Genomic DNA, 26,809 nt, shown 5'->3' with positions numbered 1-26,809 from the left:
GGAGGTAGAAGCTGAAGCAGGCGAGTGGGATGAAAGAGGCAGAGATGAGATGGTTTAGTCATTTAGTTGTGTCCGACTCTTCGTGACCCCATGGACCAGAGCACGCCAGGCACTCCTGTCTTCCACTGCCTCCCGCAGTTTGGTCAAACTCACGCTGGTAGCTTCAAGAACACTGTCCAACCATCTCGTCCTCTGTTGTCCCCTTCTCCTTGTGCCCTCCATCTTTCCCAACATCAGGGTCTTTCCCAGGGAGTCTTCTCTTCTCATGAGGTGGCCAAAGTATTGGAGCCTCAGCTTCACGATCTGTCCTTCCAGTGAGCACTGAGGGCTGATTTCCTTCAGAATGGATAGGTTTGATCTTCTTGCAGTCCATGGGACTCTCCTTGAAGTTGACCCGGTAACAAATGACCATGGCTGATCTCTGAACACAGGTGTTAATATGCTGACAAGGCTTCACTCCTGTCAGCAACTGTGCTGCAGCATAATAAAGAACATTGGCAAAAATCATCTCCCTTTTGTGTGTACCTCAAGTCTTTGGGGAGACCACACTCCAGTTTAAGACACTGCAATGGTCATTAGGACACCCCTTCATTTGCAAATTCTCTTATCAGGGTATTTTTCTTAACTAAGCCAGAAAGCAGTTTCCTACTCCCTGTGGTTTCCTCCTTCAGAGATGGTTCGGATCCTATTGCCTAGCAACCGCATCACTGCTTTCTGCCACATGCTAGATCCAAGATGGTCCTCCTCAGATGAAGAAATGCAAATGATCTTAAGAACTTGTGCGCACCTCCGGTTCAGAAAGGTCTGCTCAGATTCTGTACAGTTGGCACTTCTTTTGCTCCTATTTGGTGGGCCCGATTTTCCTTTGCTCAGCTAGCTCAGTATACCATACTTTTCCATGTATAAGACTAGGGTTGTTGTTGTTTTTTTACTTTAAAACAAGGTTAATAATAATAATAAATAATAAATTTTTATTTATATCCTGCCCTCCCCAGCCGAAGCCGGGCTCAGGGCGGCTAACAGCAATAAAATAATACAACATTCTAAAATCATTTCATTATAAAATTAATTCAAATCAAATTGATGGCAACCATTGGGCTTGAGTTCTGTGAAGATTGCCAAAGGAGGGAGTCAGGCTGTGCCCTGACCAAAGGCCTGGTGGAACAGCTCTGTCTTGCAGGCCCTGCGGAAAGATGTCAAGTCCCGCATGGCCCTAGTCTCTGGTGGCAGAGTGTTCCACCAGATTGCAGCCGCAGCCGAAAAAGCCCTGGCTCTAGTTGAGGCCAGCCTAACCTCTCTGTGGCCTGGGACTTCCAAGATGTTTTTGTTTGAAGACCGTAATTTCCTCTGTGGGACATACCAGGAGAGGCAGTCCCGTAGGTACGAGGGTCCTGGTCCGTATAGGGCTTTAAAGGTTAAAACCAGCACCTTAAACCTGATCCTGTACTCCACCGGGAGCCAGTGCAGCTGGTATAGCACCGGGTGAATGTGATCCCGCGGCAAGGACCCCGTACGGAATCTCGCTGCGACATTCTGCACCCGCTGGAGTTTCTGGGTCAGTCTCAAGGGCAGCCCCACATAGAGCGAGTTACAATAATCCAGTCTGGAGGTGACCGTCACGTGGATCACAGTGGCTAGGTCAGGGCAAGAGAGATAAGGAGCCAACTGCTGGAGACAAAATCTGGGGGCGTCTTATACACGGATAGTGCATATGCCCATTTTCTAAATTTGGGGTCCCCAAAAATAGGGGTCGTCTTATACATGGGGGTGTCTTATACACAGGAAAATACAGTAGTTATCCTTGTCTAGCAGCGTCTCTGCAGGGATTCAAATCAAGTTTCTTTCCCATCTCTACCTGGAGATGCCGGCGATCAGACCAGAAACCTTCTGCATGCACCAGTGGTCTCACTCTGCATAAAATAGCATTTCCTGTTCACTCGGGACCCTTGGTTCGTTCTGGGGTTATGTAATTACACATTGTAGATCATCTTTATTGATGGAAATGTTAAAGATTTGTTTCTTTGTTTTTATTATACGCGGCTGAATTTGTCCAATTAAGTTCTTCAGAGGCCCTGCAGTGAATGCTGCTGTCATTTGGGATTTGCTGGGCTATTTTGGTTGTGCCCCCCTGTATTTATAAATATTGTAAATGTATAGAGTCATAATACATATGATATAAATTTATAGATTATATGCATGTGATTTCATGCAAGCGTGCAATGACCCCGTGCAAATCAGGGGTTGCCTGTATACAGTGTGTATATTAAGAAGGCTTTGATCGAGATGTGACCCAGTTATTTATGGAATATCAGTTTTACATCTGAAGAAAACTGCTTTGCTGGTTTTTAGAGTTTGTTTGGATGCTTTTATTATTAGAGTTTCTTGAACTGATTTTTTTTAAGTGTGTGTTTTTCTGATTTATTTTGCTTTTAGCATGTATACTGTTTCCATGACTTTATAATAATAATAATAATAATAATAATAATAATAATAATAATAATAATAATAATGGGACGTGGGTGGCGCTGTGGGTTAAACCACAGAGCCTAGGACTTGCCGATCAGAAGGTTGGCGGTTCGAGTCCCCGCGACGGGATAAGCTCCCATTGCTCAGTCCCTGCTCCTGCCAACCTAGCAGTTCGAAAGCACGTCAAAGTGCAAGTAGATAAATAGGTACTGCTCCAGCGGGAAGGTAAACGGCGTTTCCGTGCACTGTTCTGGTTTGCCAGAAGCAGCTTAGTCATGCTGGCCACATGACCCGGAAGCTGTACGCCGGCTCCCTCGGCCAATAAAGCGAGATGAGCGCTGCAACCCCAGAGTCGGCCACGACTGGACCTAATGGTCAGGGGTCCCTTTACCTAATAATAATAATAATAATAATTTATTTCATTTATTTCCTAAAATTTATATAACACTTGATTGTGAAGAAACCCTCAAAATGGTTTACGAATGGATAAAAGAATCAAACTGAGACAAATTCACGACTGTACTTTAAAACATATAAAAGTTAAAATGCTGAAACAGATTAAAAGAATATTTGTAATGGTTCAAGGGGTTGCTCGTGCGTAAGTTGCCGCCACTCCTGGCTAGGTTACCTGGTTGAACCCTTTCTGTCTGGACAGCCCTTCACTTCGTGGCTGTCTCATTCGTTGCAGAATCCGTCAGTGGGAGTTTCTTGAACTTCTTCCAGCAAAGAAGCTCTTTGACGCCAAATCTCCTCCTACTCTCCCTGCGCGGAAGTCTTCTGCGCAGGGTGGGTGTGGGCAGCGGAGGACCCGTGCTCTCCCCACTGGTCTCCGGTGAAGAGTCCTGGAGCCTCCTCTCTGATTCCCCCATCTGCCCCCCTTCTCCACTGGTGTTACGCTGATTTCCTTCCCCAGCAGATGGGCTGCCTCTCTCCCTACTGGGGCCCTCTCCGGCATCCCTCTGGAGCCTTCCCAATAATGTAGAGGCATCTGTGTGCATTGGGCTTTATGGTGTACAAGATGGCAGGCCCCTGCCCCAAAGAGTTTACAATCTAAAATTTAGCACAGAACAGACAACAGGTGCAGGGGGGAGGCAGGAGGAAATAGCTGTATGTCAATTGTTCTGGTATCTTTGCTTAGGTTGCATTCACACAGCAATTTATTCCATTTCAGCGATGTTTCCCTAACTGTTTATTTCTGCAGTATATTTGAGCTTTCACCTAATGTGAAAGGCGCTTCCAAAAAGACCTAATGGAATATAGTGCATGTTCAGCGCTCATTTCCATGCTGTTCGATTCCAGAAAAAGATCCATTTGCAGCCGGCTTAACCTGGAAAATGGTCGGAGTCAAATGATGAAATTTGGAGTGTTGTCTACAATTCTTTCCTGCTCGTTTCATGGGGGTTTGCTGGGCCTGGGGGCTAACCCATGAAACACAGTCCAGGACCAGTCCAGAATCCGAAGGTTTTGCTAGGAGTCAGTCCCACAGGGCCAAGGCAGGACACAAGGCAAGAAACCAGGCAAGGCCAGGTACGGGATCTCAGGCAGGATCTAGCATACAGCATTGTTGCTCCTGCAACCTGGAGTGGGGTCCGACAGCCTTTTATCTTTCTCGGGGTAATGGCCGGCTCTGATCCCCCGGCGACTCACCTCCCTGTTTCACCCGAAGGCGAGCACTCCTCCTGTGAGTACTCAGGTCTCTCCTTCTTTCAGACCTCAGTCTCTGCAGCTTGGGAGACATCGGTGGGTTACTAGACCCAGGGGCCGCCTCAGCCTCCCCTGACCCAACCAGCAGCTGTAAGTGATGGCCCAGCTGAAGGCAACGAGGTCATCCCCACATCTGGAGCCAGGGCAGGCTCAGGCTCCTGACTCGGCCCAGCTGGTGCTTGTTGCAGGGGAACCTGTGCAGACTGGGACTCTTCAGGATCAGGCCCCAGACTTGGTTCAGATGATGCCTGAGGCAATGGATCCGGTGCAGACTGAGTCTCCTCTGGTTCCGGGTCCAAGCTTGAGTCCCAGGCCAGCACAGGGGGAAACAGAAGCACACATGTGCAGAAAGCTTGGGGGAGCCGTGACATTGCCCAGTAATGTTCACTGTTGTGTCACACCATTCCTGCTGGTGCAAATGAAATCAACACAGTCAGTTTCCACAACAGCACAGGAAGGAACACTGGAAAATGGGATGGAAGCACAGCTCAGCTGGTTAGAGCATGGTGCTTGTAACGCCAAGGTTGCAAGTTTGATCCCTGTATGGGATGGCTGCATAGTCTTGCATTGCTGGGGGCTGGACTAGATGACTCTTAGGGTCCCTTCCAACGCTACAATTCTATGATCCCATTGGGAAGACTAGCACAGTATTGTCCTTCTCTGAATGCACCCTTAGTTATGAGCTGAATGACTATAGCCCAAGGAGAGGAAACCTCAGCCCCAGGAGCCAAATGTGGCCCTCTAGGGCTCTCTATCTAGCCCTTGGGTTATTTCCATGCCACACCCCCTCATTGGCCCTTCATGCCCCCTCCCTGTGTGTTTTTGCCTTACTGGCATGCAGCCTTGAACTCCAGTAATGCTTCTTCCTTGCTTGCATGTGTGCACAGATTTGTCTACTGTTGTTGTTGTTATTTAGTCGTGTCCGACTCTTCGTGACCCCATGGACCAGAGCACGCCAGGCACTCCTGTCTTCCACTGCCTCCCGCAGTTTGGTCAAACTCATGCTGGTGGCTTTGAGAACACTGTCCAACCATCTCGTCCTCTGTCGTCCCCTTCTCCTTGTGCCCTCCATCTTTCCCAACATCAGGGTCTTTCCCAGGGAGTCTTCTCTTCTCATGAGGTGGCCAAAGTATTCAGCTTCAGGATCTGTCCTTCCAGTGAGCACTCAGGGCTGATTTCCTTCAGAATGGAGAGGTTTGATCTTCTTGCAGTCCATGGGACTCTCAAGAGTCTCCTCCAGCACCATAATTCAGAAGCATCCATTCTTTGGCGATCAGCCTTCTTTATGGTCCAGCTCTCACTTCCATACATCACTACTGGGAAAACCATAGCTTTAACTCTACGGGTCTTTGTCGGCAAGGTGATGTCTCTGCTTTTTAATGGCAACCAGCCACCCACCTGCCTTTGCCTCTGGCCACACCCAACACTGGCATGTGGCCCCCAGAAGCTTGCCCAGAAGGGAATGTGGTCCTTGGAGTCACCAAGCCTCCCTACCTGTGAATTGGAAAACTCCAAAAAAATAAAAAATAAAGAATAGCAATGTGGGCAGAACGCCTGGGAGCATTCCAGAGTTATGAAGTGCTTACAATTCCAGAATATACCTTTTTGAGAACTGAGGGTTGGGATTTATCTCTAGCTTAATGGAGCTTATGCCCTTTACAGTTTTGTGCTAAGTCTTTTTATGTACTGAGGGGTTTTTTCTTTCTTTCTTTTTCAAGAAAAAGAACCTGGCAGGTAGAGTGCTTTAAAATTATGAGGCTGGACTTTGAAGTGTACGGTTTCACGTTACAGGTTTGATGTGCTCTGTGAGTCTTAAAACGTCTGCAAAGATGCCGCAGAGAATTGAGGAGGAAATGAATAGGGCATTTAAGGGAACTCCTTACCTGCCCAACCGGAATCTTGAGTTTCATTTGACTGGTGGCTTGCCTTTTGCCTGGATGATCTGGATTTCATGCCAGAATGTCAACCAGAAATTTTTGTGCTTTCAGTCCCAAAGCATCAGAATTCTGTCTCATTGGGTGGCTGCCTCATAAGCCTGGCAGGGACGACTTTTGAGTCTTTCCTTCTGTGGATCCATGCAGTGGCATAGCAAGGTCAGGTGGTACCCGGGGCAAAAAAAATTCTCATCACCACCCCCATTGAAATTATTAAAAGAAGGAAAAATAAGATACTTACAGTTGCAAATGTTGTTTTCTGGTTTATTTACTTAACATTGTGAGCATAAGCACTTAAAACCTTTTTTTGTGTGATGGGAATTTCTTGGGAATACATTTTCTTTTACTTAATTTTGCTATTTTGCAGCTTTGACTTAACGTACAAATACAAACAAATAGCATGCATCAGAATGTTTACGTTACTTACCAAACTCAGGATCATAGAGAAGAGGATGATCACAATGAATCAATGAACTAACAAATGTAATAAAAATAAATTCAGCACGGCACTTACTAGCTTCAGGTATAAAGCACAACTAACTCAACAGAATGACATCGGGTGACTGACTGGCGCTGCAGTGGATAGGATTGGTTGCGGGTTGAGTGATGATGAATCACTGATTGCTGACGTCTTGGTCGAGTACAAACTGCAGAGACAGACTTTGGCAAATTCGCCAAAACACCCTCTCCCCTTTCTTATCCATGTGCTGTCCATTACACAGCGTCGAGTTCAGCTGCGTTTCGTTGTGTTTGTTGACTGAACTAAAAAGTTTCAATGCGTATTATGTTGACTTGTTGAGGTTTATTAATTGTCAGATGAAGTTAGTAAACTCATTTTAAATAACATTATTGTTTCAAAAAAAGGTGTTGCGAGCCCCAATCTTTTTACAGTGGTACCTTGGTTCTCAAATTTAATCTGTTCCGGAAATCCATTCCAAAACCAAAGCGTTCCAAAACCTTTACCATAGAAAGTAATGCAAAATGGCCGAGGGAGCCAGCATACAACTTCTGGGTCAAGTGGCCAGCATGACTGAGCCACTTCTGGTGAACCAGAGCAGAGCATGGAAACGCCGTTTACCTTCCCGCCGGAGTAGTACCTATTTAAGGGAACTTACCAGGAACCTAGGGACGGGGGTGGCGCTATGGGTTAAACCACAGAGCCTAGGACTTGCCGATCAGAAGGTTGGTGGTTCGAATTCCCGTGACGGGGTGAATTCCTGTTGCTCGGTCCCTTTTCCTGCCAACCTAGCAGTTTGAAAGCATGTCAAAGTGCAAGTAGATAAATAGGTACCGCTCTGGCAGGAAGGTAAATGGCGTTTCCGTGTGCTGCTCTGGTTTGCCAGAAGTGGCTTAGTCATGGTGGCGACATGACCCGGAAGCTGTACGCCGGCTCCCTCGGCGTATAAACAGAGATGAGCGCCGCAACCCCAGAGTCGGTCCCGACTGGATCTAATGGTCAGGGATCCCTTTACCTTTTACCAGGAACCTAATAGTGAGAGGCTTACACAGGCCTGCAACCAGCTACCCACTGTGCATTTAAAAGGGGAACGTGAAACTCTGCTAAGTAAAGGAAATTGCTTGTGCAAGTTAGGAAGGATATTACAGCCATACCTCATGGAAGGATATTACAGCCATACCTTCAGGTTGCACGTTTTCAGGTTGCGCCCCGCAGTGACCCGGAAGTACTGGAAAGGGTTACTTCCGGGTTTCGCTGCTTGCGCATGCGCAGACGCGCAAAATGACATCATGCGCATGTGCAGAAGCGGTGAATTGTGACCCGCTTGTGTGCAGGCACGCAGACGCAAGTTGTGTTCTTTTCAGGTTGCGAACGGGCCTCCGGAACGGATCCTGTTCGCAACTAGTGGTACCACTGTAATAAACAATATATCCTCTCCTGCCTCCCTGAACATTCCCACATGTTTTACTTATGCGATCACAGCTTTGCGTGGGTGGGGAAAAATAAAGAAAGAAACGGAGAGTGGAGGAAAGCTATTCTACATTTATTTGTTCCCCCCTGACATCAGTGGAATGCTGTGGTTGCTGGCTTTATGCATGTTTGCGCTTACCTGTGCGCCCCTGGAACCAAACCCTCATGTAAGCTGCAAGTTACCTGTAAGTGCTTTTTGAGAGGGGGAATTTAAAAATGAGGTGCCAGTACTTCTATCTTGCTAAAAGTGCCGTGGGTGCCAGCACACAATGGATGCCATGGGCAACGGAAAACAATGTGATGTTCCTCTGTACTAGCGAAAGCTGACACAAAAAGAAGCACTGATAATAATATATAAAAGGAGGTCCTCATTGTGTTTCCTCTGCTGCTACAGAGGTTTAGGTAGGGTGGTTTTGCATCCTGTTTTGCTGACAGTCAAACAGGGGACCTTTTATCTGAAGGGATGTCAGATTGACAGAGGGACTGTCTGGTCCAAATCCATTTTAAAGATGAAGAACCACGGAAAAGGGAGACGAGGGGCACTGAAATTGCCCATCAACCATTAGCACCAGGTGAGGAGGTGCACAGGTGCTCTGTTCCCCACTGTGGCACGACACACTTGATTTCAATTTAAGTTCTAGCAGTTGCTACCGAACTGGTATACTAGGCACGTCCAACTCCCAAGACACTGTGATCTACTCCCAGTATAAAAAAAACTGGCAGTGATCTATCCATTGTCATTGGAGGGAGGAGGAGCGTGCATGGGGGTGGGGTGGAAGGAGAGGATTGCCCACAGTAGTTGAGCTTTTTTTGTGGGGAGGGGTAGGCAAAGGTTGCTGAGCTTTTTTTGGAGGGGAAAGGCCAAAGTTGCTGAGCTTTTTTTTAGGGTGCCGATTAGGATCCCGCAATCGGCCGCAGTTACCTGGGGAACTAACTACCTGTCAATCGCAGTCGACCGGTGGGACATCGCTGGTGTATACAAATTGGCATATGCAAATCTGGGTAATCTTTTGACCCCTTTTTTGTTGATGATGAATTCCTTCCTTTTTGATGATTCGTAAGAGGCTCCTCTAAGCTAGGGGTCAGCAAACTTTTTCAGCAGGGGGCTGGTCCACTGTCCCTCAGACCTTGTGGGGGGGGCAGACTATATTTTGAAAAAAATATATGAACAAATTCCTATGCCCCACAAATAACCCAGAGATGTGTTTTAAATAAAAGCACACATTCTACTCATGTAAAAACACCAGTCAGGCCCCACAAATAACCCAGAGATGTGTTTTAAATAAAAGCACTCATTCTACTCATGTAAAAACACCAGTCAGGCCCCACAAATAACCCAGAGATGCGTTTGAAATAAAAGGACACATTCTACTCATGTAAAAACACGCTGATTTGCATGTTTCAGTCCGTGGGCTGAAGGGGACTGGGTCGCATCTGGCCCCCGGGCCTTAGTTTGCCTACCCCTGCTCTAAGCTATACAGCAAACAACAACAATTTTTTTGGGGGGGGGGTTTGAGGGCGGTTCACAACATGGTTCACAACACAAAGTTGCAACATAAATGCACAAAATACATAATAAAAATAATTAAAACTAATAACAATACTAATGTATAAAAACTAATAAAAATACACTCCCCAATAAAAGCCCCTAAACAACCCCCAGCCCACAAATCCAAATACAAAAACCCAAAGAAACAAATAGCATTTAAAAACAATTTAAAACAACCCCACTCCTTAAATAAAACAGCACCCACCCAGGTTAAAACCCCATCTCTGTTAAAGCAATAATTTTATTTCCTGGGCATATTAGTCATTGCCACTGAAGTGACTTGCATTAAAAATAGAAACATATTATGCCACAAAAGAAAGGAGAGAGGAGAAAAGTGATATGAAACTTGAATATTTTTTATAATTCAAAACAACCCTTCCTAACCTTGTAAAAAGCTTGTAAAAAGCACAGATTAATTTATTGGTGGGACTCATCCTAAACAGCTTTTGTATATGATTAGAGAAAGGTGTTGCCTACAGTGGTGCCCCGCAAGGCGAATGCCTCGCAAAACGAAAAACGCGCAAGACGAAAGGGTTTTTCGGTTTTTGCGTCGCTTCGCTAGACGATTTTCCCTATGGGCTTGCTTCGCAAGACGAAACATCTTGCGAGTTCTTGCGAGCTTTTTCCCTTTTTCTTAAAGCCACTAAGCCGTTAATAGCCGCTAAGCCGCTAATAGCCGTGCTTCGCAAGACGAAAAAACTGCAAGACGAAGAGACTCGTGGAACGGATTAATTTCGTCTTGCGAGGCACCACGGTATTTCTGTTCCTGTTATGACATGCAGCTTCCAGTGGGATGGAGAACCTCAAGCTGAGGGGCCAAATGTTGGCCTCCAGGCATCATCCTCTGGCCCTCAGAACCCCTTCCTAGGGTGCAACCCACTGCCCAGGCCACACTCTTCATTGGCCCTGTTGTGTCTCCTCCTTTTGAGTCTCGTCGGAAGCTATCCTTGAACTGAGATAACGCCTCTTGCAAAACCTCTGGTTTTTGCATGGCTGGAATGTAGCCAACTATACAAAGCTCAGAGTTGCAGCTATTAACTTTGTCCCCTGACCCCCATCCACCAATGGCATGTGGCCCTCACACTGCAAAAAAGTTGGTGGCAGACAGGAGAGCCTCTCCTGATGTTGCTGGACTACAGTTCCCATCAACCCTGACCATTGACCATGCTCATTGGGGCTGATAGAATTGTAGTCCACCTGCAGCATCTAGACCAGCGTTTCCCAAACTTGGGTCTCCATCTGTTGTTGGCCTACAACTCCCATGATCCCTAGCTAGCAGGACCAGTGGTCAGGGATGATGGGAATTGCAGTCCAAAAATAGCTTGGGGACCCAAGTTTGGGAAACCCTGATCTATGAGGGTCACAGTCCCCTGCTGCTGCAGTCCACAAGGCCTAGCAACTCATGAGCTGGGCTTTTGGCGTAGTCACCGTGTGGCCGATGAATCTCAGGTGTGCTGATGCAGCACACCTGGTTGTTTTGGGAGGCCTACTGCCAGCAAAACGGAATCAGCAGAACGGGATTATTTTTCTACGGAAATGCAGAGTCACCATTTTATTAAGTAAAGAAATGCAAGATTGTAGGCACAAAAGTGCTGTCGCTGCAGCCATGCCTGTGAAGTTACAGCACACACAGCCAAGAAGCCAGAAGGAGAGAAGCAAAACCTTGTTAGGTGTGCTTTCCTGGCCCAGTGTGTTCAGGAATTGCCCATTTTTAATTTAGAAGCTTTTGGGTCTAAACCGACTGTAAGAGGTATAGGTTGGTTCCTCAAGAGCAATCAGGCGATATGCTCAGTGGCGTAGCGTGGGTTGTCAGCACCCGGGGCAAGGCAAGTAATTTGCGCCCCCTAACCCCTAACCTGCCGCTGCTGCCAGCTTCTTCTTGCTGCTGCCTGGTCTGGTCTGGTGTGGTTCTCTCCCGCGCTCAGCGCTGCGCTGGGCGGCCGCTGCACTGTCCCTCCCCCGATAGTCCCTCGCTCTCTCTCCGCACCGCATGCCTGGCACCCACCCCCTCCACAGTGGGCGGCGACCCGGCGGCTCGGATCGGATTCGCCAGCACTGCAGTGAGAGAGAGAGAGAGTGAGCCAGGTAGGGGCAGAGAGCTGCGAGTGCGAGCGCGCCCCCCCTAGATGTTGTAGTTGGCCCCCCCTGCACCCCCACACTATGCCACTGGATATGCTTCAATAGTCTGTTTTAAAGCTTTCTTATCAGTGATAAAAAACCTTTGGAATGCAGCACGCCTCTATTCCGTGTCTTGCTCATTCACTGGCAGAATCTGAGAGTGGGCGGTCCTTAAACCTTCCCCAGCAGAGTAGTTTCTGGACGCCCAGTCTGCGCCTCCCCTCTCTGCACAGAAGCCTACTGCTCAAGGAAGGCGTGGGTAACGGAGAACCTCTCTCCTCCCCGTTTTGCTCCGGCAAGGTGTCCTGGCACCGCCTCACCTCCTCCACCCCCTGCATCTCCTCCCCACTAGAGGTGTGGCTACTCTCCTCCGCTGAGGAGGAGCTGCTTCCCACGATCTTTGGGGGCTCTCTGTAATCCATCCGGCTTTCCCCCCCTCGCCCTTGAGCCGATGGCAGTTCCCTGACACCGACAAATCATGAGAACGGATAGTGTCTCATCCCTCATATACCCAATTGATCGCTCGGGTCTGCAGGAGAAGGCCTCCTGCAGGTACCATCTTCTCAGGAGGCCTGTTCCATACAGTATAGGGATTGAGCCTTTAGCTTGGCCCCAGCCATCCTTTGGAATGCCCTCTCTTTACATCTTAGCCAGGTGCCATCTGTTGTCTTTTTGACACCTGGTGACAATCTCCTCCTCCTCCAGCAAGCTTTTTAAGCAGAGATTGTTCCCAGTCCGTGTCTGTGTTTTATCGTTTGTGTGTTTGACACCCCGGGCTCCTTTGGGAGGAGCAGCCTGACACAAATTCAATCATGGACTACCTCAGCAGGTTATGAACTTGCTTCGCTGGAGGTTTTTAAGCAGAGATTGGATGCAGTGTTTGAAATTCACCAGGCACCAGGCACATTTTGCACCTGGCTATCAGCCGCTGGTGGCGCTGTGGGTAAAACCTCAGTGCCTAGGATTTGCTGATCGTAAGGTCGGCGGTTCGAATCCCCACGGCGGGGTGAGCTCCCGTCATTTGGTCCCAGCTCCTACCCACCTAGCAGTTCGAAAGCACCCTCAAGTGCAAGTAGATAAATAGGTACTGCTTTATAGCGGGAAGTTAAACACCGTTTCTGTGTGCGGCACTGGTGCTGGCTCACCAGTTGCAGCTTTGTCACGCTGGCCACGTGACCCGGAAGTGTCTTCAGAAGGCGCCGGCTCCCGGCCTCTTGAACGAGATGAGCGCACAACCCTAGAGTCGGTCACGACTGGCCCTGATGGGCAGGGGTACCTTTACCTTTATCAGCCACTTGTGACAAAATGAAGATGCCCGGGTGCCAGGAAGGTGCCTGATGTCTCCACCATCTGGAGGTACATGCATGGGGATCCTTGGATCTTGACTGTTTTCAGCATTGGCAACACATCCTGTGGAATTCTATCCATTATATTTTATCTGCACAATCGGAACAAATTTCAGGAACCAAAGAGTTGTATTGAAATGGCCACTAGGCATTCTATTTTGGCAACTGTAAACCCTGGTTTACCGTATTTTTCCATGTGTAAGATTAGGTTTCCCCCCTAAAAAATAATGTCCAAAATTTGGGGGCATCTTATACACGAATAGATCTTCCCCCATTTTCTTAAATCAGAGTCCCCCAAAATAGGGGGTGTCTTATACATGGGGGCGTCTTATAGATGGAAAAATACGGTAAGTAGTCATTTGATGCCTAGCTTGTATATGTGAGTTTCTAACCCTGCTTGGATCATCATCTGTCATGGATGCTTCTTTACTTGAGATTCCTGTATTGCTGGGTGTGTGTGTGTTGGACTAGATGACCCTCGGGGTCCCTTCTGACTCTACAGTTTTATGATTCTTTGAATAAAACGCACCCATCCATTCCTGTCCAACAAAAGAAGCTTTTCTCTCTCACACACAATACTTGAACCCAGTGAAGCTGAATCAGGACGGACAGAGGAAAGAGAGCATCACGCAGCCTGTTGTTCGTTTGGTCCCACAAAATGTAGCATTGGCCACCAACCTAAGTGAGGATGAGAATGTCAGGAGTTCAGCCTACACTCAAGTAGGACTCTGGAAGAGACACATGCCCGACTGGCATGTTCTATCCCTCCTGGTCTTTTGTTCGGGAGCTTCAAAAGCTTTCTTCAGCCTGAACATCACAGAGACCGATGCCAACCGACACTGGCACACTTAGGGATCCGCAGAGTTCGCGCACCTTTCACGTGACAGACCTCAGCAACTCAGCATTTTGGCTAATCTACCTTATTTACATATAAACAAACACAGAGAACTGCAACATGGCTCCCTCTCTCTCTAGCATCAGACAGCAAGGAGAAAGAACAAGGGACAATAGTCCCACTTCACGGAACACAGTAACACAAACTTCCTGTCTCCGTCACTTCCCACTCTGTGGAGTCAAAACACATACCGTCATGTGAAAGACAACAATCCCATGACTGCAGTCATGGATCAGGAATTCTAACAGAGAAAACCCTTATGGAGGACAAGGCTATCCATGGCTACTAGTAACAATGGCTGCGCCTCTAATGTCGGAGAGGTATTACAGTATTTTAATATTTTTTTGGAAGCCTCCCAGAGTGGCTGGGTATAAATAATCTTCTATCATCATCATCACCATCATCATCATCATTATCATCATTATGCTGGGGATCAGAAATGGGGAGAGTGTGATTGCCCTATCTGCTTTTTCCATATGGTGCATAATTTTATATGCCTCCACCATCCCCTCCCCTCAGTTCCCACTTTTGTAAGCTGAAAAAGCTCCAAACGTACTCTTTCCACACATACCCCAATTCTCTTTAGCTGCCCTTCCCCACCATTCAGTCCGTCCTTTACAGTTCACAACAACAAAGGCATTTAAGTACAGACTTCTGTATGATGTAGCTTGGCGCTGCTGTTTCTGCTGCGTTAACTGCCCACCGGCTCCCTTATTCTTCCCATCTGCTGTTTGGGAGCTAAAGTCCCTTCCTGCTTAGGTTGATAAGAGTCTCCTGTACATCTGTCGATGTCTGTTTCTGAAGGATAGCTCTGAGTGACGGCCCCGATGACCACGGCTGGCAGCTCCGTCTTCAGGCCCTGATTATAAATACCTAAAGCTAACGGGAGAGTACACGAGTTCCATATTGGCAACATCAAGGGGGCAGGACTGTGTTTCCTCGCTTTGCTTGCAGAACGTGTCCAGCTCCAAGGAGCAAGTGATGGGGAAAGCCTTGCTTGAGATGCTTTAGAGCAGGGTGTGATGGCCTGGGATTCGGACTCAGAGGCTCAACCAGAGGAATCCCAGCCTGCACAGGAGTCCCCGCCTCCAGAACCAGCTGAGCCAGGGCTGGGGCCTGAGCCTGAAGGGTCCTCACCTGTGCTGCATCCTCAGGTGCAGGCACCACCTGAGTCTTCTCTGGCTCCTGAGGTGATGGAGGACCCATTGCTTGCAGGTGCTCCACTCTAAGCCCCATCAGAGGAAGCTGAGGTTTGGTAACCCTTCAGCCTCTCCTGAGCTGCAGAGGCTCAGGGCAGAGAGGCAGAAGGAACTAAGTTCCTGCAGGAGGAGTGCTCAACTCCAGGCCAGGAGAGGCGAGGCACCTGTGGACCGGGGCCGCCCTATGCAGATAAAAGCCAGCCAGCCCCAGTCCCAGGTTGCGGGAGCAACGTTGTTGCTAGCCTGTTCCTGCCTGCATCCTGTCCTGCCTCTCTGCCATAGCTCCTGACCTCACCCGACTCCCTGCCTTGGACCCAGCTTCAGCTTTGATGAACTGCCTCCCTACTGCACCCTCAACCTCGGACTGGACTCGGACCTCACCTCACGGTTATCCCACGGGATCAGCACACAGGGTTTCCCAACCTTGGGTCTCCAGCAGTTTTTGGACTACAACTCCCATCATCCCTAGCTAGCAAGACCAGCGGTCAGGGATGATGGGAACTGTAGTCCAAAAGCAGCTGGGGACCCAAGGTTGGGAAACCCTGCTTTAGAGTAAGGGCAGTAACTCGGTGGGAGAGCATCTACTTTACTTGTGGAAGGTCCCAGGTCCAATATCTCCAGTAGCGCAGTAGCACAATACGACAGACTGTCTGAACAAATACGCCCCTGTCTGAACTTGTGGTACACCACGGCCAGTCAGTGTAGACAATGCCCAGTGCCAGATTTACGTATAAGCTAAACAAGCTATAGCTTAGGGCCCCACTCTCTTGCCCCCCCCCCAAAAAAAAATTCAAAGGAAATGTACATTTCCAAAATATAAAATAAAAAAACAAATCAAATCAAACCTACATACAGCAACAGCGTTTTGTGTTGTGTAGGCTCCTACGATGTAAGTAATGGGCCCCACCTGCTAGCCTGCTCTCTAAAATATTAGAGAGCATTTCTATATATATGGTGCCTTACATTCTGCATGGACTGGTTGCATGGTAACATGTACAAACGGCTTTAGATACCTATTAGGTCCATAAATCACCATATAGAAGAAGAAGAAGATTTGGTATCCTGCTTTATCACTACCCGAAGGAGTCTCAAAGAGGCTAGCACTCTCCTTTCCCTTCCTCCCCCACAACAAACACTCTGTGAGGTGAGTGGGTCTGAGAGACTTCAGAGAAGTGTGACTGGCCCAAGGTCACCCAGCAGCTGCATGTGGAGGAGCGGAGATACGAACCCGGTTCACCAGATTACGAGTCTATCAATCTTATACCATGACGCTCTTATAGCTCTTATAACACTGGCTATAGCATATATTCAGCACAAAAAAGTGACCATTTGTTGTTGACAAAGGACAGCTGGACATATAAAGGGCCCCATTGCCTTCAGAAGCTTAGGGCCTCGTCAAACCTAAATCTGGCCCTGACAATGACTGATCCAGTAGGGTTTTTAAAAGAATGTTCTCAAGAGACCCTGGAGAGTTGCTGCCAATGACAGCTGAAAATTTGGCTGGGTAGTCCAACTGGTCACCTTCTCATATTACGTTATGTCAGGCTTTCTGGTTTGCCAGTCACAAAGAGCTGGTTGACACCTGCTCCAGCTTTTCCTCCTTCCTTGCCACTGCACTGAATCCAAACCAGGGGTTATGGTTTGTTTCTCCCCAACTAGCCATGGCTGCAAGGCAACCTTGAAGCCATAGTTTGTTGTTGGCTACCTGATTGTGCTTTAAAAAGCAGAGACATCACCTTGCCAACAAAGGTCCGTATAGTTAAAGCTATGGTTTTCCCAGTAGTGATGTATGGAAGTGAGAGCTGGACCATAAAGAAGGCTGATCACCGAACAAACCTCTCCATTCTGAAGGAAATCAGCCCTGAGTGCTCACTGGAAGGACAGAGCCTGAAGCTGAGGCTCCAATACTTTGGCCACCTCATGAGAAGAGAGGACTCCCTGGAAAAGACCCTGATGCTGGGAAAGATGGAGGGCACAAGGAGAAGGGGATGACAGAGGACGAGATGGTTGGACACTGTTCTTGAAGCTACTAACATGAGTTTGACCAAACTGCGGGGGGCAGTGGAAGACAGGAGTGCCTAGCATGCTCTGGTCCAGGGGATCACGAAGAGTCGGACACAACTAAACGACTAAACAACAACAACAACAACCGGATTGTGGGTTTTAAAAAGCGAAACGGTGCTCTAAATGTATGGCGTGAACATGGCTTGAGAGTCTGCAGAAGAACACATACTTTATCAGAACGAAAGGTCCTTCTGGTCCGGCATTCCATTCTCACTGCTACCAACCAGATCCTCCTGGGAATCATCCAGGCAGGTCGTGAGTGTAATGGGATGCTATCACCAACCGCAGGAGATAATATTGGGCAAGACGGTGAAGCAGTCTGATCTCACATCTCATTGTTGCCATAGCTCTGAGCATCAAACATTACTTTAGCACTTAAGGGGGGAGGGCGGGAAATAAGGCCCTCTCTGAAACTGTTCACGTTGTGTAAGAATGCTACACAGTAATTTGCAGCAACAGATAAAAAAATAAAATAAAAGAGGGGGTGGAGAGAGAAAGAAAAGGTAAACAAGCATTTTTAATCCTAAAATCCATGAAACGAACACATTAGGCATGTCGTTTTTTGTATACATAGATTTGTTTTGCTCTTGAACTGGTAAATGAGGGTTGTTTTGGTCCGAAGCCAAATAATATATTGAGGCAATTTCATGCCTCATGAATTATAGAAGAGAATGCTTGGTACGTGGAGCTCCAGTCTCGGCTTGGCTGGCTCTCCCCCCCCCCCCCATTTGGTTTAATCCCTTTGGGAATCTCGGTTTTGAACTGCCTTCCAGAGCCTGTGCGATGCTTCTGAAAGCCCACAGACTGGTCCGACAGAATGGAAGGAATTCTAAATATGAGCCCCTTCCCCCCCTTGACTGGAGCCTTCTCTCCCACCCCTTTTATTTTGCTAACTCCCAGATGGTAGCAAGAATGCTTTGATCTTATCATAATGGTCAGCGCTGCTTACAAAAGAAAAAAACACTTTCCTGAACTCTGAGCTCTGAAAGAGAGCCCAAGGCACGATGCATTTTAAAATTCCTTCTGGGCTTTTTAGAAATAAAAAAAATGTTGCTTGCATCTTCTTCTTTATTTTAAGCTGCACTTTGCTTTCTAGGAAGGAGGACTGAATAATATGGGCTTCCTCGTTAAGGTGGAGCCGCACACAATTTAGGATCCTCTGTCTTGGGGTTGAGCAATTTGCTCAGCGCCCAGAGCAGGAATAGATCACAGACCCCAGAGGGCTGCTCCTGATTTGCATTTGTTAGTTACAAGTCATTAACTGAACCCGCATGTTTTTTTCTCTCCAGACTTGCTGGATGCAGAACACTGGCTGGTGGACGTGTTGCATGCATTTTGCAAATTCCAAAAGGAGCTGCTGTGTTAGGCTGTTGTGAGGGCAGAATGTGCCATGACAACATAGGGATTAATCCATTTCTAGTGGCATGCCATAGATCTGGAAGCAACCTCATTCTCTTGTGTATACCAGAGTGCATACCAGAACGTTAGATTTGTGCCATTGGGTTTGGGGCTGCTTGGGGCTGCCAACTTGTGACGGGGCCTTTTCCGTGGTGGCTCCCCAGTTGTGGAATGTCCTCCCTAGTGAAGTGCACCTGTCTCCATCACTATTACCTTTCAGGAGGAATTGGAGTGGAAAATCCTATTTACCCAGGCATTTGGTAGCTGAAGAATATACTGCTCCCGAGAGCGTTGGACAGAATAATGATTTTAGCTGTAACTGGTTTTTGAAAACTTTTAAATTGTAACTGCTTTACAGTTTAAAACTGCTTTAAAACTGTAAATGTTTTAAACAGGCATTATTTTATTTTTAAGTTGTGGGTCTGCTTACCACCCTGGGCTCCTTTGAGAGGAAAGGAGTGATATTAATTCAGTAAACAAATAGGTAAATACAGTGGTACCTCGTGTTACATACGCTTCAGGTTACAGACGCTTCAGGTTACAGACTCCGCTAATCCAGGAATAGTACCTCAGGTTAAGAACTTTGCTTCAGGATGAGAACAGAAATCACGCAGCGGCTGCAGTGGGAGGCTCCATTAGCTAAAGTGGTACCTCAGGTTAAGAACAGTTTCAGGTTAAGACCGTACCTCCAGGACGAGTTCAGTTCTTAACCTGAGGCACCACTGTAGGTTAAAAGATAAAGGGCCCCTGGATGGTTAAGTTCAGGCAAAGGCAACCACGGGCTTGAGGGGCTCATCTCGCTTTTCAGGCCGAGGGAGCCGGCGTTTGTCCACAGACAGCTTTCTGCGTCATGTGGCCAGCATAACCAAACCGCTTCTGGCGCAACGGGACATCATAACGGAAACCAGAGCACATGAAAACACTGTTTACCTTCCCGCCACAGTAGTACCTATTTATCTACTTGCACTGGCGTGCTTTCGAACTGCCAGGTTGGCAGAAGCTGGGACAGAGCAATGGGAGCTCACCCCGTTGCAGGGATTCGAACCGCTGACCTTCTGATCGGCAAGCCCAAGATGCTCAGTGGTTTAGACCACAGCGACACCCTCTTCTCTTAGTGAATAAATACAGTGGGTTTAAAGCACTCTGTCACCACAGTGCAACAAATCCACTTTTCAAAAAGCAGCAAACAAGTCCCAGACTTTATACAGTTTGGAAATGATGGGGAAATACATTGAAATGTGTGGGGTGAATGGATGATTAATGGAAGGGGGTATAAACTCCCGATGGATTACATAGAACCATAGGATGAATGCAGTTTGTATGCTTGCTGTTGCAGGACCGCCCCATCATTCAATAAATCAGAAGTCCGAACTTCTCAGTGAAGTCCGAACATTGTCCAACTACAGTGTAAGCTTTGTGCAAGCACATTGGGATGAAAGATCAGTAAAACAGGACATCTGGAGGAGCCCTCAATCAAACTAGCATGTGTAGCTACACCTGTTGGATATGCATGACCCGATCAATGTCTCTGTGTTTTCTTTAAAGCAGCTGTGTGTATTGATGTAGGAATTTGACCAAAACCTGGTGAGGTCTGAGGCAATCAGTGTGGTTGAGGATGGGCAAGTAGTCAGGCTCTTGAGATGGGATTGTTGTTGTTGTTTAGTCATTTGGTTGTCTCCGACTCTTTGTGACCCCATGGACCAGAGCACGCCAGGCACTCCTGTCTTTCACTGCCTCCCGCAGTTTGGTCAAACTTTGAGAACACTGTCCAACCATCTCATCCTCCGTCGTCCCCTTCTCCTTGTGCCCTCCATCTTTCCCAACATCAGGGTCTTTTCCAGGGAGTCTTCTCTTCCCATGAGGTGGCCAAAGTATTGTAGCCTCTGCTTCAGGATCTGTCCTTCCAGTGAGCTCTTGGGGCTGATTTCAGGCTGGAAGCCGATGGCATGGTCCAAGATGGGTCGGTGATCAAGTTCTAGGCAAAGCAAGGAAGGGGAGAGGGGCAAGGCGAGTCCATTCATCAGCGTCTCCCAAGAATGATACTAAAATCCGCAGTAGCACAATACCTTTATCAGGACCAACCAAAAAGTCACAAAATAGTGACCAAGTTCTTGAGTTTTCCAGAGCTCTTCATCAGATTGGATGCTTAAGCAATGCAGGAGGAGAAAATGGAATTTGAAAAATCCAGCTTGGTGTTAAAGCCAGGCAATATTTATTTTTATTTATCATTACATTTCTATCCTACTTTTTATCCAGTGTGGTGTACATGGTTCTGCCTGTTTCCGTTTATCCCTCACAACAACCCTGTGAGGTAGGTTTGGCTAGAGATGATTGGTGACCCAAGGTCACTCAGTGAGCAGGGGTTTGAACTTCGGTCTCCAAATACCTGGCCTGACACTGTTCTCAATCCAAAAATGGAGACCAAGCCAACTTTTCTTCTTTCTCCCCCTTAATTAACATCCAGTGTAATAAAAAAGAACTTCAGAGAACCCAAAAGCTTGCTTGCTATTTTGTGACAATTTATGTTTGGTCATTATAAAGGTATTGTATGTACTCTGGATTTTGGAATTTTTGTACTCTGGATTTTGGAATTTTTATTGGCCAGGATGCCAATATCTGCCTTTTGCATTCTAAGGAAGAGCTGCTCAGATAGACGAATCAAACCTGGAGTAGCAGTTGCACAGAGTCAGCCAGGCCACCAGTCTTTTCTTTAACAAACCTAGCCAGACTGGGCAGATAAACTGCAGTACCCTTTTTGTCCATTTTAAGAGTGTGGCACTGTGGTCTCCTATCACGTTGTAACTTCCTTGCATGTCACATTCCTCCACCCCAAACCCCTTGCTGTTTAGCTCTGCAGCTCTGCAAAAAATAAAATATAATGCAGTTTAGTCATTGTGAAGATCATGTTTCTAAATCTTGCTTCCAGTCCCTGAGGACATTTCCTGGTACATTTTCAGATACTTTTTTTTGCATCCCTTGGGGACAAGAGCATGCTTATTTTTTAAAAGTGAAATACCAGATTCTCTGGATTATAAGAAAAGCCTGCTTTGGTGTCACAAAAGTACTTTCATGGAAGTTATCAGTGTGGAACCTTTGACCCTCTAGCCCAGCGGTTCTCAACCTGTGGGTCCCCAGATGTGGTTGGACTACAACTCCCATCATCCCTGAGCTCTGGCCTTGCTAGCTAGGGGTGAAGGGAGTTGTAGTTCAACAACATCTGGGGACCCACAGGTTGAGAAAGGCTGCTCTAGACTTTGCTGAACTACAACCCCCTTCATTCCTAGCCATTGGCCATGCTCGCTGAGGCTTATGGGAGTTGTAGTTCAGCAATACAGAGAGGGCCAAACATTTCCTACATCTGATCTTCTGATTTTTCTTTAAAATTAAAAAAAAGAAGAATGAAGAGACTATACTGTTAAAAAGCGACTCTCCTGCTCCAAAAAAACTGGATGAAGGAGATTTTAATTGTATTGATTGTGGAAGTAATTAAGGTACTGAAGTGTCCAGGCTAAGAATGTGAACAAGGAAATCTCAGACTCAAAACTGACCGCAATCATGAACTTACTAGGTAGACTGATGCAGACTTCCTTTGATTTGCAATAATCAAAACAAAGCAAAAATGAGACAAAGTCATGCCAAAGTCACATTTTGTACCATCATCAGTTCAAAATATTGGGAACTGTCATGCTGAGTTTGGTGATGTTCTGTTGAGAGGTGGCCAAACGTCTACCAAAAAATGAACCAAGTCTCACCCAAGTGATGTTTCAGCCACCATCTTGCTTCAAAATGGCGTCTGGCATGGCATCCCGACATCAACAAAACCTGCTGAGGGTCTTTGTGCTGAGTATAGCGATGATATCTCAGGAGGCATCCAAACCTCTTGGGGAACAAATGGATGAACCGCTTCCCAAAATTTATTGTAGATTGCTGTAACAGATTTCTTTTAACTCTGTCATTAGTTATATTGGCTGCCTGTATTTTTCAAGAAGTGCAGGAGTTGGGGAAGAGACAAGGTGTGCCAAATTAAGGAATAATGATGTTTGTGCTGCTGCAGTTTGAAACATAATGCATAAAATAGAAGAAAAAACCTATTCGCTTTCTCTGTTTTAGGCTAATGGCGTTGTTTTTTTAACTTGTCATTCCAGAATTCTCCTCCTTCATCTCCTGTGGAGCCAGTCTCAAGTTAGAAATCTGATAAGGTAAGAACATTTAGTATGTTTCATTAACAGAAAAGGCCAGACAATGACTTTGGAGGGAATGGTGCCTTTGGGAGAGACCATAACTCAATGTCATGCTCTAAGAAGTGCCTTCATGGACTCAGTCCAAGGAAGGCAAAGTCTTTTACCAAAATACTTAGGCAAGAGTTCAAGGTGTGGTGTTGTGTCAACAAGCCAAGGTCAAGCACAGAGAATCAGTCTTGGTCCAAAACATAGTCCAGAAGTTGAGGTCAAGAAACAGACCAACAGCAATACCACAGGAAGAGCTCCTTGCCAGAAAAAGTGGTATATAAATGTAATAGCACAACACAAATATAAAATAAAATAGTTCTTCAAGGACTCCGTTTCTGGAACCAAGTCAGGGCTAGTGTGATGCCCAATGCAGGGCACACATGTTGCTTTCAAAAGGACCATGTGTTCATTCCCTGGTATTGCCAGTTAAAAGGATCAGGGAGTGTGTGATGGGAAACAACCTTTTACCTGCAGCCTTGGAGAGAGGTCGCCAGTCGCAGCAGATAATACTGAACTAGGCTGTCTAGAGGGACGCGGGTGGCGCTGTGGGTTAAACCACAGAGCCTAGGACTTGCTGATCAGAAGGTCGGCGGTTCGAATCCTCGTGACAGGGTGAGCTCCTGTTGCTCGGTCTCTGCTCCTGCCCACCTAGCAGTTCGAAAGCACGTCAAAGTGCAAGTAGATAAATAGGTACCGCTCTGGTGGGAAGGTAAACGGTGTTTCCGTGCGCTGCTCTGGTTCGCCTGAAGCGGCTTAGTCATACTGGCCACATGGCCCGGAAGCTGTACGCCGGCTCCCTCTGCCAATAAAGTGAGATGAGCGCCGCAACCCCAGAGTCGGCCACGACTGGACCTAATGGTCGGGGTCCCTTTATCTTTTAGGCTGACTAGAGTGCTGAGTTTAAGGCAGTTTCTTATGAATGGAGAAGGCTAGGCATTGATGGGACCATTGTAGAGGAAGAGTCAGATCTCAATGGCTGAAGACACACTTTGTATGTTGAGGGTCCCTCGGTCATTCCCTGTATCAGGTAGAAGATATTGATATTGGGCCAAGCAGAGCCACTATACTGCTCCAAAAAGCCTGCTGGAAATGTTTCTGTTTTCGGAAGCCTGCCCAGAAAACGATTTAGTTAACCTTTGTTTTAAATGTTCTATTGATTTTATCTTTGCGTTTAACGATGGGTTTATGTATATTTGGCTCGTATCTGATGCTTTTGTACTCGGAGGAACAAATTAACGCACCTAACTTAATCACATTGGATGCAACCCTTTGCTTTTCATTGCTCTGTGCATTTTCGTTGTGTTTGATATATAACTGGACTTGTACACCACCCAGAGATTTGTTTTCTGCAAATGGTTAATAAATGACTGATGTGAAAGACTTCTGCCTGCCAGTCAGATTAGACAAAGTGGGACTCGGTGGACCCAAGATCTCAGGGCAAGATGGCTGATTATGCTTCACAGGGGGAAAGCACTTTGCATCCATGGAAGGGCTTTCGCTAGAGTTTATTACAAGAAAAGTTAAAACTACAGTGGTACCTTGGGTCTCAAACTTAATTCATTCCAGAAGTCCGTTCCAAAACCAAAGCGTTCCAAAACCAAGGCTCGCTTTCCCATAGAAAGTAATGCAAAATGGATTAATCCCTTCTGGACTTTTAAAAATAACCCCTGAAACAGCAATTTAACATGAATTTTACTATCTAACGAGACCATTGATCCATAAAATGAAAGCAATAATCAATGTACTGTACTATAAAATAAATAAGACAGTATTGTAGATGATAAAAAAAATATTCTTACCTGTACCGATGATAGTTATTGTTTGGATGGGGGGCTTTTATCCATTTTTGCTGTCAATCAATCAGTCAATCAATCAGTCAATCAATCAATCAATCAATCAGTAGCTGAACTGGGTTCCACACAGTCACAAAACAAATTAACCGAAAAAGCCTCCAAAACAAAAATGCAAAATAAATAAATAACAATAACAAAAGCGCCAAACTTAATCCGTTCCGGAAGTCCATTTGACTTCTGAAATGTTCAAAAACCAAGCTGCAGCTTCGGATTGGTGCTGGTACTCTGGAAACAATACCTGACAGCCACATCGGATGTTCAGCTTCCGAAAAGCATTTAAAAACCAGAAAACTTACTACCGGGTTTTTGGCGTTTGGGAACCAAGACGTTTGAGAACCAAGCTACCACTCTATATCCAACAATGTTTTCCCACTGGCATGCCAACTTATGCAAGTGGACATGCAATAATGGATATAGGGGTTGTAGCCAATGTGGTGTTAAGTTGAAGTCCTTTAGTGGCATATTTGTTCCACTGGCGGAATGTTTCTATGCCAGGAGAGCATAGTTGCGCAGAGGAATGCATAAACAGAATGCTGGTAAATTTGTTGCATAACAGATGGCGCAGTCTGTTGCATGATGAGTTTCTGCTGGCACAACTATTGCGTTGGACTCCTCTGTTGTGCAGTATTACAGCTTGCCCACCTGATAGCGCAACAATCTTTGCGCCAGCAGACAAGAGAGTGTTGGATGCAGCCTGCAGAATCTACCTGTTACCAATAGTCAGAAATTGCCTGAGTCCTGTCCCTCAGTGCTCCAGCAAAAAAAAATAGGGTTGGAAATTCAAAGAGGGTAAAATGTGCTTGATTGTGTTTCAAGGCATAATTTAGGAGACACAGAAGGAATTCAGCATTTCAAAAGAAATAATGTAGACTTAAATACATACCGTATTTTTTGCCCTATAGGACACACTTCCCCCCTCCAAAAATGAAGGGGAAATGTCTGTGCGTCCTATGGGGCGAATGCAGGCTTTCGCTGAAGCCTGGAGAGCGAGAGGCATTGGTGTGCACCAACCCCTCTCGCTCTCCAGGCTTCAGGAAGCTATCCGCAAGCCTTGGGAGCCTGCAGGAGTTCCCGCCGGGCTCCCAAGGCTTGCGGACAGCAGCCTGCAGCCCGAAACCTGGGGAGCGCGGCGCAGCGTGCTCCGGGCTTCGGGCAGCTCTCCACAACCCTTTGCGCCGGCCTCCCAAGGGTTGCGGAGAGCTTCCTGCATCCTGAAGCCTGGGGCGCCTGGGGGGGGGGGAAATAATTTTTTTTCTTTATCCCACCCCAAAAAAAACCTAGGTGCGCCCTATGGGGCGAAAAATACGGTAAGTAAAGAGCAAAAAAGAAAGTTAGCTGAAGATAACAGTGTTGGATAACAGTGTGACGCAGCAGCTAAAAAAGCCGATGCAATTCTGGGCTGCATCAATAGGAGTATAGCATCTAGATCAAGGGAAGTAATAGTGCCACTGTATTCTGCTCTGGTCAGACCTCACCTGGAGTACTGTGTCCAGTTCTGGGCACCACAGTTCAAGAAGGACACTGACAAACTGGAATGTGTCCAGAGGAGGGCAACCAAAATGGTCAAAGGCCTGGAAACGATGCCTTATGAGGAACGGCTAAGGGAGCTGGGCATGTTTAGCCTGGAGAAGAGGAGGTTAAGGGGTGATATGATAGCCATGTTCAAATATATAAAAGGATGTCACATAGAGGAGGGAGAAAGGTTGTTTTCTGCTGCTCCAGAGAAGTGGACACGGAGCAATGGTTCCAAACTACAAGAAAGAAGATTCCACCTAAACATTAGGAAGAACTTCCTGACAGTAAGAGCTGTTCGACAGTGGAATTTGCTGCCAAGGAGTGTGGTGGAGTCTCCTTCTTTGGAGGTCTTTAAAGCAGAGGCTTGACAACCATATGTCAGGAGTGCTCTGATGGTGTTTCCTGCTTGGCAGGGGGTTGGACTCAATGGCCCTTGTGGTCTCTTCCAACTCTATGATTCTATGATTTCCTAAAGTTCCAGGTGCTGAACTTGCTACATGCAAGGACTGGCTTCAGTGCAGTTCAGAGGGCAAGGGGTTTTCTCAGCAGGCTAGATAACTTATAGTTGGCTCTCTTGTCTCTCCTCCAGGGTTGGCAGCAATGCACCTTATG

At 46.8% G+C, this 26,809-nt stretch overlaps 1 protein-coding gene across 11 annotated transcripts in view; it reads left to right on the top strand.

Moving 5' to 3' along the window:
* The window catches only part of ARVCF (ARVCF delta catenin family member), a 601,392-nt gene that overhangs the window by 76,687 nt on the left and 497,896 nt on the right, over positions 1 to 26,809 (top strand). For all 11 annotated transcript variants that reach the window (XM_081893277.1, XM_081893282.1, XM_081893281.1 and 8 more), the window contains exon 2: positions 22,746 to 22,799. The gene's annotated coding sequence lies outside the window, so the exon portion shown is untranslated. The remainder of the gene's footprint in view (positions 1 to 22,745; positions 22,800 to 26,809) is intronic.

This window comes from Podarcis melisellensis, assembly GCF_964234715.1.
Source record: "Podarcis melisellensis genome assembly, chromosome: 16".
Classification (NCBI taxonomy): domain Eukaryota; kingdom Metazoa; phylum Chordata; class Lepidosauria; order Squamata; family Lacertidae; genus Podarcis; species Podarcis melisellensis.
This window is presented reverse-complemented; position numbering and strand designations above follow the sequence as displayed.